Source organism: Phragmites australis, chromosome 22 (assembly GCF_958298935.1).
Source record: "Phragmites australis chromosome 22, lpPhrAust1.1, whole genome shotgun sequence".
NCBI classification, from domain to species: domain Eukaryota; kingdom Viridiplantae; phylum Streptophyta; class Magnoliopsida; order Poales; family Poaceae; genus Phragmites; species Phragmites australis.
The window spans coordinates 9780809-9792836 of NC_084942.1; the positions used below are offsets into that span (position 1 = coordinate 9780809).

General features: G+C 40.7%; 2 pseudogenes; one reads left to right on the forward strand and one right to left on the reverse strand.

The window, feature by feature from the left end:
* Positions 1–415: 415 nt before the first annotated feature.
* LOC133904511 (non-specific phospholipase C1-like) lies at positions 416–1902 on the reverse strand (annotated as a pseudogene).
* Positions 1903–3496: 1594 nt separating this feature from the next.
* LOC133904512 (uncharacterized) lies at positions 3497–10608 on the forward strand (annotated as a pseudogene).
* The last annotated feature ends 1420 nt before the right edge of the window (positions 10609–12028 follow it).

Here is a 12028-nt window from a genome sequence, read left to right on the forward strand (position 1 = left end):
GTTGTTTGACCTCTCACTCCTATCCAATTCCATCTATCCAAAAAAACAATATTCCACAGCAAGTGTGTAATGCAAGTAGCTCCCACCTCTTTATGTGAAAGGTTGTACAAATGCCGGTTATCCGATAAACTGTTGTCATGGACTGCTAGTTGCCAGACATCGAATGTTTGCACCATATCACAAGTGAGTTGATGTAGAAATACTGGATTTTGTTCATAAAACATTTTTGCAGTGTTACTTGCCAAGTTGCCACACATATATCGAGTCTAGAAGCTTGAAGGCAAATCCTAATAGATCATCAATATATATCACACTAGTAGCAGGAAAATTACCACACGCTCCTACATCAAACAAATGCTTCTGTGCTAAGTGAAGGGCGGAATTGTTCTTAAAACATTGAAATAAGAATCAATCATATAAACATCTTTGAATTATTTTTCCTACCAAAATAAAGCATATGCTAACCTTTGCAAATTAGTTCCTTCCTCGAACTAAAGTTAATCTGCAGTCCTTACTTCTAGACATAAATTTTTAGAAATTCTTTTGAACCTGTGTTTCTCAATAGACCATGCTTACAGACATTAAAATTGGGAATTCAAAACCAGAAGTACTCACCAGTGCCCTTCTCAATCCAGGGTGAGATGACGAATGTGGGCACACGCACCCCAAGTTGATCAAACTTGAAGTAGTACAAATCAGGCCCAACAATCCCATCAAGCTGGGGTACTCCGACAACTGGCGTAGGGACATGGTCATAGAATCCACCATGGTTATCATATATGATAATTATGGCCATCTCATTCCACTGCAGACTGGCTCCCAGTGTCTTGTACACCTCCTTGACGAACCTCCGCCCCCTTGCCACATCATGCGAAGGATTGTCATTTTTTGTGGTAAACAATTCGCAGTCAAAGTACTGGTGGAACTTTCCCCACTTGGCATGCAGCTTGAACTTGAGGTTGTACTGGTGGAACTTGATGAGGTGCCTGAGCCAGTGAAGGCTCTAATAGAAGAGCGTGGCCAGGATGTTCTGGTAGTAGATGCCAAAGGACAAGCTATTCTCCTCGAGGCAGTCAAAGATGGTCATTTGCAGGAAGCCATGGATGAGGTCCTTGCGGGCGTTGAAAGTGAGGTCATGGGAGGTCATGGAGTGAATGAACAAGTGTTTGAGCTACGTGGAGGTGGGCATAGAGACAAACCAGTGGTCGAAGATGCCGACTCGTCGGTGAGGACGGAGTCGGGCATGAATCCGCTCATGACGTTCTATGGCATGTCGAGTCCCATGCTGTGGGTATTCTGGGGCAAAGCCGGGCATAGGGACGAAATAGTGGAGGTGTCAGCGTAGCTGAAGATTTGCTCATAGATGTCCTTGAAGCCGTGTCTCGGGTCGGAGTGAACGTGCTCGACCTCGTCAGTATGAAGATCTTCGGGGATGAAGGGTTGGAGGTGTTGAAGCGGTTGGATTCCTGGCTGATGAGGCCATCAATGTCAGGGTGGGTGCAGCGGAGCCAACTGAGGATGTGGTCGAAGGTGCGATTCTTCCTCATGACCACCGTCTTGACCGGCGAGTGGATCTCGTGCTTCCGGCGGTGCCGCTTTAGCCCGCAGCAGCCCGCGTCCAGACAGTGGCCAAAGATGACCAGGGCTAGGAGGAGGAGCGCCTCGCAGCGGCGGCCCCTCGTGGGCGGCGGCCATGGTGTCAGAGCTAGGTAGCCTATGTCTGCATCGATGGCGGTGGCCTAGTGGGGGCACCAGAGGGAGATGGGGCATGGACTCACATCATCCCCCGAGAGGGATATGCGGAGGCGTCGCAACGACTGTAGAGGCGATGGCGAAGGTAGAGGTGATGACTTTAGAGGTGGAGATGACAACGGCGGCGGTGGTCTCGCTCGAGAGCGTCATAGACGATGGGATTACTCAAGTGAGCAAGCGAGCGAGATAGGGAGCGCTGCCCCGACCTGCGTAGATGGGGCGCGTTTCCCCATGAAAAATGAGTAGGTCGGGCCGGAGATCCCGATGAAGTAGGCTTCTAAATGGCCGGTTTGTTGGCCTGTGAAAATTTTCCGCGCGGGCTTCCTCCCGGGGAAAAGGCTGGGTACCCGACGGGGTTATGGGCTTCCAAACATAGCCTTAGTTTTTTATCCACCCACATTATGGGTTTGCCAATTTTATTTATTCGATTGTCTATATCTAATGTCTCGCCTTGATTTTTTTTCCCTGCATTTCTTTATCAATTAATAACACTAAAACTCATTTTTCCTGTTTAAAAAGGAAAGCCCACTAGGCTTAGTTAGATGGGCCTGGTTAAACAATCCCGGCCCTAATTGAACAGACCTGGCCCAAGCCCAGCCCAAAACAAACTTTTTTCTATTTTCTCATGGCAGTTCCAATGGGCAGCCGGGCCTAGCCCGAAAATGTAGGGCCCCTAGTCATACCACGTTGGGCCTGTCCTGGGATTTGCGGCCCGAAATGAATTACTTTTTGCCGGTACAGTCTGCATTCTGTTCAGATTTATTTTGTTACTGTAAGAAGATGGGGAATTGGGCATTTCAATATGTAAATTTCACTCCTTGAATTACCAGGAAGATTTTGTGTCAGACGGAAAGGTGTGGCAGTAACATTATCGACTACAATTTTACGTAACACGCATACCAATCTCGTGTTTTGACATTTTCACTGAACGAAAAAAGATTCCAGGAACGGTAACACGCATATCGCACAGTTGGATCCAGACGCGGTGACGTAACTTCAATTCGAGAAAAAAAAAACAGTGAAACATGAGCTTGGTTGAGATGACAGGCGACTGACGACGACATAACCTCTGCCTCTCCACTCGTGCATTGACTTCCCTTGACGACAGGACACCAACAGAAGCAAGGCAGCAATTTTTCATCACAACACCAACCACGGTAGATAATTTTCAGGAAGCTGACAAGGAGACCTGTTGATAACAGAAAATGGTAGGGTTAAGATTTTTTTTTCTGATCGGACCATCCGGTGTTTAGTCTTGTAGCTGAAAGTTTTAATGGATCGGAACATCCAATGTTTGGATCGAAATATCTGATTAGATGTTCTAGTGTTCAGAGTTTTGTTCTCGCTGGATCATCTGGTGTTCAGTCTCAGAGCTGGAAGTTTTAACAGATCGAAACATCCAATGTTTGGATCAGAATATCCAGTTAAATATTTTCGGCCAAACCGAGAGCCCTATACTTTAAAAAATCGGACCTTCCGACTACATCAAAACATCCGGTTAAATATTTTTGCCCAAACCGAGAGGTCTTTCGGCTGGATTGGAACATCCAATTAGAGGATCAGAACTTTCGATTAAATATTTTTAATCAAAACCGAGAACCCCATGTTTGGGAAAATCGGATATTCTGACATGACCGAAACTTCTGATTGGGGGAATCGGAACTTCCGATCTGAATCGGATCGGGATATTTGGAAAGAGGTAGAGTCAGATTTGAAGATATTTTTTGATGGATTCCGACTCAAAATGGGGCAAGATCAACCCTCCCTATAAATATAAAGGGTCATGACCGTTTGAGATCATCCAACATTCAATCGAACAAATACAATTTACTTTTCTCTCATTTTTCTCCTCTTTTTGCCCTAGTTATCGTTTCCAATCCACATTGCTCTCCGTTCTTGATCTCGAGACCAAGGACAAGCTGTCGGCCATCTACACTATGATGGGGTCCCTCCTGAGCATGGGTGATGACAAAGGTCCAACGGTGCGGTGCTACAACTGGGATTTCCCAGGTGCTGCTCGTTGGGTATTGTTGATCGGAACATCGGAACATTCTGTCTGGGCTAGAAGTTTTAGTTCGTTTTGCACATGAGGTGCTCAATGTTTGGCACAATACTTTTTCGTGTCAACACACTTTTTTGGCAACTCCATTGGGGAAAGAAGTTTTCAGCTATCCTCTAGCCGAATTTTGAAGCCCTGGATATGTCTTCTTCGGAAATTGACAAGGACAACATCATCATGGCATCCTACGATGAGTTACCGGAAGAAGCACGTGGCGATCGAGGCTGACTTGGAACAACATCGGCAACAACTCCTCTCACGCTACGTGAAGACTCAGCAAGGCATGTTCAAAAAAGAAGATTCTCCACCACCCGCCGACCAAAAACCTAAGGTACCAATTGATGTGTGTACTCAACCCTATCCATCGTATGAAGGTATTGCTAATATGATTGATCAATCTGTTGGTGCAACTATGGCTAATAGTGTTCAAAAGATGGTTGATGATACATTGGTTTATATGCTTCGGCCTTTAGTTTTACAAATGCATGAGGAACAAAATTTGAAGAAGCCAGTTACTAGTAATGCTAGTGCTTTAATTCCTCCTAATGTTGCTAAGGCATTACCTAGTGTTTCTTACCCATATTTGAATAATCCTTTTGATGGCCGAAATTATATGGGTAGTGTTACACCTCATCATATTAATTCTCATGCTATTAAAACTGATATGACACAAAACCCATATCAAATGCCATATGCTAGGCATCATGCTCCAATTTCGGCTCAAACTTATAGATTTGAAAGTTATCCCAATGTGCATATACCTTTTTACTAAACCGTACCATATGGTACCCTGCCTATACCTCCACAAGGATCGGGAATCCCTTATGGGCCGATACCTGAAGAAAACTTCACCACGCCACCTCCTATTACATCTTATGTGCTGAATATGCCTACACCACAACTTGAGCTGGTAGTTAATCCCGTTTGGCCCGTTGCCGATTATGCGGAAATTATGCAAGAACAAGTAGTTACTGTGCTAAGGGAGCAATTCGGTGTGGAGGTTAGAAAAAAATCTGGTGCATACCAAAAGCCATATCCCAAGAACTATGACACAATTCCTTAGCCCTGTGGTTTTAAAATTCCTGATTTCATGAAATTTACTGGGGAAGATAATAGAACAATGAGGGAGCATATAGGTCAATTTCTTGCTAATTGGGTGAAGCTAGTTCTAATGATGTGATAAAAATTAGATTGTTTCATTTGTCATTGTCTGGAACTGCTTTTACATGGTTTACATCCCTTGCTCCCAATTCTATACATGTATGGTCTCAATTAGAAGAGAAGTTTCATGAATATTTTTATAGTGTTGATACTGAGTTGATGCTTTCACACTTAACATCGGTTAAAACAAAAATATAATGAACCAGTTGCTGATTTTATTAGGAGTTTTAGAGATACAAAGAACCGATGTTTTAACTTGATACTTTCTGAAAAAGACTTGGCTGAATTAGCTTATTCGGGCTTACTGTCTCATCTTAAGGAAAAGTTAGAAGGTTACGATTTTTAGGATATTAGTCAAGTATTGCAAAGAGCTCTGGCGCAAAAAAACCAGGCTAAAGAATCTAGAAATTTTTAGAGGTCAAGTGATAAAATGAAGGTTGATCGTCCTAATGTTCACATGCTTGAGTATGAATCTGAAAATTCGGATGATGATGACGTTGATGTGTGTGTGGCCGAATGTGCTTGGTCTTCTAAGTCTAAACCATTCGTTTGCTCAGCTCTTAAGGTGATACCTGCCAAGAATCAGCAAGAAGAAATTAAGTTTACTTTTGATGTAGGTAAGTGTGATAGAATTTTTAATTACTTGTTACAAGAGAAACAAATTAAGTTATCTCATGGTCGTGTGATTTTGCCATCAGAAGAATTAAAGAAGCAAGCTTATTGTAAATGGCATAATTCTTATTCTCATTCTACTAACAATTGAATATTTTTCGTTGATAGATTTAATCGACCATTAGGACAATTGAAATTTACAGAGATGCAAGTAGACAAACAACCATTCCCGGTTAATGTAGTTGATCTCCAAGAAAGGAGCATCCTAATTCAGCCAACTCAAGCCGAATCAACTAAAGGGAAGAATATAACCACAAAGGCCTAAACCTTTGGGGGAGAACAAAAACTTGTTGTGAGAGGTGATACTTGAGAAGACTCCTAAAGGTAAAGAATCAATCAAGATTGTAGTGAATGCTTCCATTCTCGGGGGGCATGTCTATGCTAAGCCAAGAATGATCAAATCAAAAAGCCTGGAGGTTGGCAAGTGGAAGATCAATGAAGCAAAGAAATATGACAAGGTTGAAAAGTTCAAGCCCACTTTCAAGCAACTATTGTCTAAATATGAGAAAGACAAGGCTGTCTAAGCAAATATGAGTCAGCCAAGTGGAGTTAAGCGACCGACATCACCTCGAAGGAAAGGGGTACACAATCATCATCAACCAAGGGACGATCATGCTCCTAACATCTATCCGCCGCTTGGTCCATCGGCGCCATAGTTATGTGCACCCCCTCCGATGCCATTCCCTCCTTGTTCAACGTGGGGTTATAACGGTATGTGTATTCCTCCTCCTCCTATGCAATTTCCTCCTTTTCATCTGAGATGGGCAGCACCACAGAGGCTGCTGGTATTTGATAGAATATCACGTCCTGTCCATGACCGTATGGAGCATATAAATCGATCTGGTGATGATCAACATGCTAAAGTTGTAAACAAAGTATACTAGGTCAGGGGAAGTAGTATTTGTGCTCAAAATTCAGATCTAATATTGATAAGGCAAGGACCACTGCTGCTGATATTATTGAAATATATTCAATGAAAGTGGTCACCGAAGAGCTTGGCAAAGAACCGATTGTAATCCGGTCAAGTCTAAACATATACCTACTGCTGTCTAAGTTGATTAAAAGCCCAAAGATCATGAAGCAAGTAGTACTAAGTAACTTTCTAAGTACCTATAACCAAGGTGGTGTCCCTCCGGCTTTTATCACACAAAAAAGAGAAGATTACAGCGGCTACGCAAGCAAGAATTGATTGAGCAATAAGCTAAAAATTTGCGAGATGCTACTTTCAATGAGGTTAACCCAATGCAACCCGTAAAGCAAGTGTGAAGACCAAAGCTAGATGATATAACAGCTCCTACAGTACCTCTTTTATCAACAACGACGCCGGTGCTTAGGCAAGATGACAAGGAAGATGAAGAGCTACTTGATTATGATGATTCACCGGCACATGCTAATAATGCCTCATCGACCGAAGGTATGGACATGAATATGATTTTTATGTTACCTTCGGAATTTCGTGCTGGATGAAGGTGAAGTGGCTCAATTGGATTTGGGGCAAAAAAAGGCTATCTTTGAAAAGATTAAAGAGACGGATCGACATTTCAAGCCTTTATATGTAAAATGCCATATTAATGGGAATCCAATTTTGAGAATGCTTGTTGATGGTGTGGCTGCAGTTAATTTGATGTCATACTCAATTTTTAAGAAGCTTGGTAGAGATGATAATGAACCAATGAAGAACAACTTGGTGCTCAATGGATTTGCGGGTGATTCTAATGAGCCTAAAGGTGTTATCTCTATGGAGATTACTATTGGAAGCAAGATATTATTCACCACCTTCTTCGTCGTCGAGGTGCAAGGTAACTATAGCGTTATTCTTAGACGTGATTGGATTCACACAAATAGTTGTGTTCCATCTACCTTGCACAGCTTTTAGTTCAATGGGTGGATGATGAAGTGAAAATAATACATGCGAATACTTCGACATATGTTGCTTTGGCTGATGCTTCGACCGATTGGAGATATGGCAATGCTAAGTGCTTGTTTGGGCTTGATCTTTCATGTTATGATTTCCTTAGTGTTTTCAAGGATGGATTTGTACCCGTGTTTGTAAAGCTGACTTGTGATAATTGGCTCAATGATGTAATATATCAATGATTAGGGACAAAAATTTAGAGTGGCTTCAAAAGCGTATGGAGTAATATCGATCAAATAAGAACCATATTTATGAGACCATTAAAGACTTAGATGAGTTAGATAAGTTAGGTCAAGGTTTCTCGTGGCTAATCCATTAGAAGATGTTGATATATGTGATGGTACTATGCTAAGACCAACATTTGTAAACAAAATATGAAAGCCGATTACAAGGCTAAAGTAGAGTTGCTTAAAGAATACGTTGATTGCTTTCCTTGGGAGTATCATGAGATACCGGAACTTGACCGAGAGTTGGGAGAACATCGGTTACCTATTAAAGCAGGATTTAGGCCTTATAAATAGCCACCTAAAAGGTTTAATCCTAATACATATGATCGGATTAAAGAAGAGATAGACCAGTTATTAAAAGCTGGATTTATTAGTCCATGCAGGTATGCGGATTGGATCTCCAATATTATCCCAGTTGAGAAGAAATGGCATAGAGATAGATCCTACTAAAATAGAAGCCATACAAAATGTTCGAGTACCCACATGTAAAAGAGATATACAAAAATTATTGGATAAGGTGAATTATTTGAGAAAATTTATATCAAACTTGTTCGGAAAAATTGGTGCTTTTACGCCTATAATTCGGTTAAAGAATGAGACCGGATTACTTGGAGGGCAGAACGTACATCAACTTGCATTTGATGAGATCAAAAGATATTTGTCTACTCCGGTGCTTTAGGCGCCTAAAGCCGGATTGCCTTTTTGGTTGTATATTGCTGTGGGAGATGATGTGATTGGTGTTGTTTTGATAGAAAAAACTGATGGCAAGGAGTATGAATCACTTACTTGAGTTGACGTCTCTTGGAAGCAGAGAAAAGGTATGTTTTTATGGAAAAATTATGCTTATCGCTGTATTATGCTTGCACAAAGTTAAGACATTATTTGCTACCTAGTACTTGTATATTAGCATGTCTAGCCGATGTTGTTAAGTATATGTTGCAAAGGTCAATTTTGAGTGGTAGAATTGGTAAATAGGCTTATACACTTATAGAGTATGATTTGGCTTATGAATCTTTGAAATCTAGGAAATACCAAGTTGTAGGTAATTTTGTTATTGACCATCGGATTGATGATAAGTGTGATTTAAAAGTTGATTACATATCTATTAAACCATGGAAACTTTATTTTGATGGTTTAGCTTGTGGGATTGGACAAGGTATTGATCTTGTTTTTGTGTCACCTAGAGAAGCTATTTCTGAAACATCTTGTGGTTCAGATTATTTTTGTACTAATAATCAAGATGAATATGAAGCTCACATGTTAGAATTAGGAATTTAAAGTTCCATGGGTGTGAAAAACATAGAAGCTTTTGGTGATTTGTTGTTAGTTGTGCAGCAATTTTCTGGTAATTATCAATGTTTCGATGGATTGCTAAATAGCTATCTTGGTAACTGTTTAGACATCATTCCTGTTTTAGATGATTTTGTTATTAATCATGTGTCTAAAGATGATAGCTTTATAGCAAATGATTTAGCACAACAAACATCTGGTTATCAAGTTAATAGAGGTAAGTTCTTTGTAATTAAAAGACCGATGCTTGAAAGTGTTGATCATTGTGTAGCCGAACATGATTTTTTGGGTTCGGTTGTATCTTCTCTAGTGGGAGAAAAGGTTGAAGTGGTTGAATCTGAAGATTGGGGAAGGCCTTTAATTGATTACTTGAAGGATCCGGACAAAGGTGTTGATAGAAAGATTCGGCGGCAAGCCTTCAAATATACATTGTTGAATGATGATTTATATTGCCGAACTGTGGATGGTTTGCTTCTTAAGTGCTTGGGTTCGGATCAAGCAAGGGTTGCTATGGGTGAAGTACATGAAGACATATGTGGTACACATCAATTAGCACGCAAGATTAAGTAGTTTTTAAAAAGAGCTGGATTCTATTTGTCTACTATGCTTGATGATTTCTTCAGGTACTTTAGAGAATGTGAGGCGTATCAGAACTTTGGTGATATTCAATTGGTTCCTGCTGCTATGATGCATCCTATTATTAAACCCTAGATGTTCCGAGGTTGGGGCTTGGATTTCATCAGTCAAATATGTCCTCTATCATCTAAGGGTCATTGCTTCATCTTGATTGCTACAGATTATTTTACTAAATGGGCTGAAGCTATTCCTCTCAAGAACATGACACACAAAGAGGTGATTGATTTTATATTGGAGCATATTGTTCATAGATTCGGTATTTCGCAAACTTTAACTACGGATAAGGGTACTTCATTCATGTCATATCAGGTACGCGAATTTGCTGAGTCATTGAAAACTAAATTTCTCAATTCATCTTCATATTATGCTCAGGCCAATAGTCAGGACGAGTCTAGTGATAAAATTTTGATTAAACTTATTAAGAAGAAAATAGAGGAATACCCTAGGAGATGGTATGAGGTTCTATCGGAGGCTTTGTGAGCACATCGTATATCTAGATATGGTGCCACTAAAGTAATGTCGTATGAACTTATTTATAGACAAGAGGCTGTATTACCCATTGAAATGAATCTTGGTGCTCTAAGATTGTCCGAACAAAATAACTTGTTGGCATGATTGATGAAGTGATAGATGAAAGATTGAAGGCTTTGAGGGAGATCGGGAAAGACAAATTAAGAGTAGCTAAAGCTTACAACAAAAAGGTAAAAGTAAAGTCGTTTCAGATTGAGGATCTTATGTGGAAGACTATCTTGCCTATTGGATCAAAGGACAACAAGTTCGATAAATAGTCTCCAAGTTGGGAGGGTCCATACAAAGTTGTAAGTATCGTCCCTGGAAATTCTTATTTGTTAGAAACCTTGTAAGGAGAAAAATTACCTAGAACTATTAATGGATGATACTTGAAGAAATACTATCATAGTGTGTGGCAAGATGCTTAAAGAGATATGGCCGATGTGTTGGTTACCATCGTCCTAATGAGTATTCATGGCCGATGTCTTGATCATCACCCTAAGAAAGGTAGAAGGAAAGATGATGTATTTTTGGTAAGCAAGTTTCACCAAAAAAAAGGGGGCATGTGTTGATAATAGAAAATGGCACGGCTAATATTTTTTGTTCTTGCTGAACCATCCAGTGTTTAGTCTTGGAGCTGGAAGCTTTAATGGATCCGAACATCCAACATTTGGATCGGAATATTAGATTAGATGTTCTAGTGTTCAGAGTTTTGTTCTCGTCGGATCATCCGGTGTTCAGTCTCAGAGCTAGAAGTTTTAACGGATCGGAATATCCCATGTTTGGATCAGAATATCCGGTTAAATATTTTTAGCCAAACTGAGAACCCTCTACTTTGAAAAATCGGACCTTTTGACCACATCAGAACATTCGATGTTATCATCGGAACATCCAATTAAATATTTTTTCCCAAATTGAGAGGTCCATACTTTGAAAAATCAGACCTTCCAACTGGATCGGAACATCCGATCAGAGGGTTAGAACTTCTGATTAAATATTTTTAATCCAAACCGAGAACCCCATGTTTGGAAAAATCGGATATTCCGACATGATTGGAACTTCCGATGGGGGAATCAGAATTTCCGATCTGAATCAAATCGAGATATTTGGAAAGAGATAGAGTCAGATTTGAAGATGTTTTTTGATGAATTTTGACTCAAAACAGCGCAAGACCAACCCTCACTATAAATATAAAGGGACACGACCGATTAAGATCATCCAACATCTAATCGAACAAATACAATTACTTTTCTCTTGTTTTATCCTCTTGTTGCCCTAGTTATCTTTTCCAACCCCTATTGCTCTCCATTCTTGATCTTGATGACCACAGATAAGCCGCCGGCCATCTACGCTCTAATGGGCTCCCTTCTGAGCGTGGGTGACGACGAAGGCCCAACGGTGCGGTGCCATGACTGGGATTTCCCAGGTGCTGCTCGTTGGATATTGTTGATCAGAACTTCCGATTGTCCCGATCAGAACATTCGGTTTGGGCTAGAAGTTTCGGTCCGTTTTGCACATAAGATGATTAGTGTTTGGCGTGATGCTTTTTCGCGTCAACAAGACCGCACAGAAAAGTTCCGGTTTAATTCTGGATTCGTGGTTTTGCTGTTTTAGAGTGTTGGGCGCACATGATGTTGCTTTACCAGGCAACGTGAAATTAATCTCCAGGTTTTTTTTTGTCAGGGTGAGAAACTTCACGAGCAAGGGATTTCTGTAAATCAAGTATATCGAACTATTGATCATCGCGCTGTTCTAATAATATTTACGTTGATTTTTTAGGAGCAAAGCTTTGTTTTGTGTTTCCAT